This window comes from Miscanthus floridulus, chromosome 8, assembly GCF_019320115.1.
Source record: "Miscanthus floridulus cultivar M001 chromosome 8, ASM1932011v1, whole genome shotgun sequence".
Lineage (NCBI taxonomy): Eukaryota > Viridiplantae > Streptophyta > Magnoliopsida > Poales > Poaceae > Miscanthus > Miscanthus floridulus.
The window spans coordinates 206,340,679-206,346,403 of NC_089587.1; the positions used below are offsets into that span (position 1 = coordinate 206,340,679).

The 5,725-nt window shown below is 54.4% G+C and overlaps 1 pseudogene; it reads right to left on the reverse strand.

Annotated features, from left to right (window-relative positions):
• Positions 1-1,295: 1,295 nt before the first annotated feature.
• Positions 1,296-4,879, reverse strand: LOC136478025 (benzaldehyde dehydrogenase, mitochondrial-like; annotated as a pseudogene).
• Positions 4,880-5,725: the final 846 nt, after the last annotated feature.

The following is a 5,725-nucleotide window of genomic DNA, read 5'->3' on the forward strand; positions in this document are numbered from 1 at the left end:
TAGTAGTGCAGAGGAATTGGCATGTGATGAAGTGGTGGAGGCTGGCCACGGCGCGGACGGTGACGGGCCTTAACGGCACGGCGACGGGCAAAGCTCCAAAATTGGAGCTTGGCGTGATGCGAGTCAAGGCGGGGTGGGGTCGACTGGAGAGGGGGCGTGAAGGTGGAGACCCGAGCACGAGGAATTGATGAGAGGTCCTCGCTCTCTGGCTTCAATGTGACGCAATGCGACGGCTGTGGAAAACAGAGGGAGAAAGAGGGAAAGAGAGAGACGGCGCGGTAGGTGGGCTCGGCTCGTCCACGCCTTGGCGGGACGTGAGCGGAAAGCTCAGGAGGCCCACGCGCCGGTGCAATGGACAACATGTACGCGCGTCCGACCGGCATGGCCCGCACGTCGTAGTGCCATAAATGGCATGGCGACGGCGGCTCGCCCACGTGCACGCGGCAGAGGCGACACGCATAGGGACAGCAACAGCGCAGAGGTGCAGTGGACCGTCGCGAACGCGACTACGATGCGACGGCAGCGGCAGCGTCGCGACGTGAGGAGCAGTGGCGGACGCGTTGACAGCGCAATGCGGGACGGGGCAGGTGGTAGCGGCGGTCGCTCCGCGCGGCGGGCCAGCGGTAGCCGAGCCATGGCCAAGCCAGAGGCGGACACGGCTGGCCGCGCGCGGCAGCGCGCGCATGCTCACATGTACGCTCGACCAACGCGGCGACGCCGAGCGCCCGAGCGCGGTGATCGCGGCCAGTGACGAACCAACCCGAAACCGGTAATGCACACGAATTTTAAAGCGCTCAACATGACCAAATGGTTGCTCCTAAACCTAAACCATCTTCACCATGGTCAAGATGGCGCATGAGACTACCAAATCGGGCTATAACACATGACTCCTTAACCCAATCTCTCAAAATAATTTGCTAAACATAGCAGTGTCTAACTGTTGACAGACTTGAAAATCCCAAAGTTTTTGCGCTGAATTTGATTTCCATTTGCGATTTCTAAGCTAGTGGAAATATTAGCTAGTAATACCATTTTTCGACTGCAAGTATTTCACTGTCATCTGCAAAGTTTGTACTTCCAACTTTATTATGGTGACACATATATGTTCTATAGCATTTTTGCTTAATAAAAATTGGTTTTAAACCCTAAGTGATATAACATGACTATCGAATCAACTTTCGTTTCTCATTTTAGTTGATCGTTTCGAGTTACAGAAATTGAGCTACACACATTATCACATGCATTATCGCATGCATTAACACATAAACATAGTGCTCATGACATGTTTTAGCAAGTGATTTACGGTGTAACACCAAATGCTACAGTGTTGTCCGGATTTAAAGTTGGAGGAAGAAGCATGGACTAAGGTGATAGCTACGGGAGGGAAAAAGGACTTCGAGCTGGGTGTTTGTAACGGTTGTTTTATTGGTCACATTCTCTGGTGTCGAGCACCGGCGAGAATCGGCGTAGGCGCACAACGCCGTGAGTGAGGAACAGGACCGGTGTGATTACATCCACGCGGGGTCCTTGATGGGCGTGACGACGGCCTTGGTCTGGAGGTAGTTGCGGAGGGCGTAGATGCCCTTCTCCCGCCCGACGCCACTCATCTTGTAGCCACCGAACGGGATGGTGGCGTCGAACACGTCGTAGCAGTTCACCCACACCGTGCCCGCCCGCAGCGCCCGGGACAGGGTGTTGGCCGCGTCCAGGCTCCGCGTGAACACCCCCCGCCGCCAGCCCGTAGTGTGTCGCGTTCGCACGCCGGATCACCTCCTCCATGCCGCTGCATGCCACAAGCAAGAAAAGAGAGCACGCGTGTGGCGGCTCTGCGCCGTCAGTTGTCACGTCACACGCAGACACACCATTGCCCTGTGTCGTCACAAGATCATTCATGCGTGTGTACCTGAACTTGAGGATGGTCTGCACCGGCCCGAATATCTCCTCCCGAGCGATCTTCATGTCGTCCTACATAAACCAGACGCCACAAAGATGGTGCGGCCATTGAGCAAGTTGAGATCGAAATCGAAGGGCGTGTTTTGGTAGATGCTCGCTGACGCTGAGCCTTACCTTGGCGTCGGCGAACACCGTCGGCTGTATGTAGAAGCCCCTGCTGCCTACCCTGTCGCCGCCGGTGACGAGGGTGGCGCCGCTGTCGACGCCGGACTGGACGTATCGCAAGATCTTGTTGAATTGCTCGCCGTCAATCTGACGACGCGACGCAAGGAGAAAAGATTTCAGGGCGAGGCGGCTGAAACTGAAACGGATGCACCCAGCGACGCTGAGAAATAGTAAAAGTGCTAGCTAGGTTCGTACGTACCTGAGGCCCCTGCTCGACCCCGTTCCTGAAGGGGTCACCGACCACGCGCTTCAGGGCGCGGGCCTTCGACTTCTCCACGAACTCGTCGTACACGCGCTCGTGCACGAACGTCCGTGACCCGGCGCAGCAGCATTGGCCCTATGCGGTTGGGAAAGCGTTTCAGAGCTCAGAATCGGCAGTAATGATTGCTCCAACACAGCACGATTGCAGTAAAGTTGGACACGCACCTGGTTGAAGAAGACAGCGTGGTGCGCGAGCTCGACGGCCTGGTCGACGTCCGCGTCGTCCATGACGACGAAAGGGGACTTGCCACCGAGCTCCAGCGTCACCGGCTTCAGGTTGCTCCTCGCCGCCAGTTCGAGCACGATCTGCCCCGTGCCCGTCGATCCGGTGAACGCAAGCTGCACCACAAACGTGCAAGTTGTTCAGGGATCCGATCAGCGCTGGCCACTGAAGCATCATGGAAAGGCCGGGGTTAAGCTTGAGCTGGGTTACCTTGTCAACACCCATGTGGCTACAGAGCGCGGCGCCGGCCGTCGGACCGAAGCCGGACACCACGTTCAGAACACCCTCGGGGAGTCCAGCCTGCAACAATGAACACAAGGAAACGCAGGCCACGGTGATGGGTAGTTCTACGATCGAGACAACTGATGATGCTACGTTCGAGGGACGTGTCACGCTAGTAGCCGACCTCGTGGAGGAGGTTGGCGACGTAGAGCGCGGAGAGCGGCGTCTGCTCGGCGGTCTTGAGGACGACGGTGTTGCCGCAGGCGAGCGCCGGGCCGACCTTCCAGGCGAACATGAGCAGCGGGAAGTTCCAGGGGATGATCTGCCCGGCCACGCCGACGGGCTCGTGCAGCACCTGCACGGTGTGCGCGCCGTCGGCCGGCACCACCAGGCCGTGGATCTTGTCCGCCCACCCGGCGTAGTACCGGATGCACCGCGCCACCATGGGCACCTCGGCGCCCGCCGCCTGCGCCAGCGTCTTCCCGTTGTCCCACGTCTCCAGCGCCGCGATCTCCTCCGCGTGCCGCTCGATCAGGTCCGCGAACCGCAGCAGCACCCGGCACCGCTCCTGAAACCACGGCGACCAACCATGCGCGTCCGTTAGTTAGTGTGGACTGTCGTCAGCGTGTGCCAACATGGAGCGTCGGGTGCTGTGCGCACGCACGTAGGCGGTCATCCTCGGCCACGGGCCCTCGTCGAAGGCCCTGCGGGCAGCGGCGACGGCGCGGTCGATGTCCTCGCTGTCGCCCTCGGCGACGCGCGCGATGACCTCGCCGGTGCGGGGGTCCAGCGTCGGGAACGTCCTCCCTGGTGATTGGGGGGCATTTAATTTTTTACTATTATTACAGATGATATCATAACATGTGTCACTGACACACCGACACATGAGTCACCGAAAGGCACACATCGCTGAGACCCTGATGAACGCCATCAACAGGTCCAAGGTACTAAGCTTGCCATACCAGAAGCAGCATCGACGAAGTTGCCATTGATGAGGAGCTGGGTGTGGTTCACCTCCACGGCGGGCTGGATTGGCTCCTCTGCGGTGGCAGCAGCGGGTGCCGGTGCAGTGGTGAACCTGTGAAGAAGAACCCCTGGCAACAGAACGCGTTCAATAAAGCCAAAAGTTTCAGCTAGAGCATGAATGAATCACAAATTGCTCAAAAGTAACGCAGAATCCATGGACTGACGAAACAATTTCTTAGCTTTTGATGAGTACATGCTTCAGACTAGTTCGTTGACGCATGGTAGGCGTGTGATCTACCAGAAAACTATAGGTGAGCACGCAACTCAAGCCATGGAAGTATGGAACTTGAAAAAACACATTATTGCTACAGAAACCGCTGAGTATGCAGTTACAGTTCTTTTGCAAACCCCCTTCTGATATGGAAGGACCTCACCTGCAGAGCAACTTGGGAGGAAATTTCAGGCTACCTTTAGTGCCATGACTCGCTGATGGCGTTAGTACTACAGACCAAAAATGAAACAGAAGTTTGGTGTACAAAAAATAAGAAGTTCTTTTTTTTCTCAGCGGAATTTTGCCGATCGGCATTCCCAACAACCAGTGATGTCTATCGCTTTCTACTGTTCTTCAGATACCAACAATCAACAGTGAGAATAGACTTCACAGAGGAAAGACAAAGGCACTGCACCTGACGACGTGATAAGGTGATTGAAACGGCAACAGGAAAATGATAAGCGAAGGCAAGACGGCCCTTGTAATTCCAGTATCAGAGCTCGATTGCGATCATTAACAGAAATGAATCAAGAAGGAAACAGGGTTCATGAAGAGATCGTCACCTGCTCCGAGGAGAGCGGATTTGCCGGCAGGGGAAGCAGGAGAAGCAGGCGAAGGCCTTGTGAGGAGGAAGCGAGAGAGGATGGAGGAAGCAGCCCTTCTTGCAGCCATACCCTCAAGCAGGTGCTGAGCGCCTGAGCGTGCGCAGGATCAGCTCTGGCCTCCGGGGGATGTGTATGCCAGCCAGGCAAGTCTCTGAGGCCAATACAGGAGAGCAATGGCCTCCCTTGCTCTGCTGCCTTGCGATTCTTTTGGAGGGGCCTAGCCGCCAAGGCTATATATCAGGCCAGTCTCGAGGTTGGAAAGCAGGGTCGCGTGACAGCACGAGTGTAGTTGCTATCTTGCTGACGACGCACGTCCAGATAAATAAAGGAACAGAAAAGGGAGCGAGAAGCATGACAATATTGTGCTCTACCAGTACTAGACAATTAGACGGTCTCCAACAAAAAAAAATCTATATAGGCATTTAAATTCAAAATGGATAGCAAGAGACATAAAATCAGCCTTCAACAGAGTACCTAAGCCCTTGTTTAGTTCGTAAAATTTGGATTTTGGGGCTACTGTAGCACCTTCGTTTTTATTTGGCAAATAGTGTCCAAACATTGACTAATTAGGCTTAAAACGTTCGTCTCGCAATTTCCCACCAAACTGTGCAATTAGTTTTTCTTTTCGTCTACATTTAATGCTCCATGCACGGGCCGCAAACATTCGATGTGATAGGTACTGTAGCAACTTTTTGAATTTTGGAGTCCAACTAAACAAGAGCTAAATAGAAGACCTATTTTAGATTGCCTGAGAGACACAACCCAAATATGGACATCCTCTCTCCTGGAAACCCATTTGCAGAAAGGATTCTCTTTTGGGTCATGTTGTCGGAGAAGATGCCGAACATGTATTGAACCTTTTGCCCGTAACACTACCCAAAGGACGAATGTATCTTGTATTTTGGGTGGTGTCGTTGGAGATAGCCTTACGGGAGCACAAGTGTGTAGGGTATCTTTTATATCTTCTTTGTCTATGTCTCTACTGGGTTTTGTCTATCCATCCCAATGCTCGTCCGTTTCCATAACATCCCCTCTCTTTTTTTCTGCAACGGCCCATTA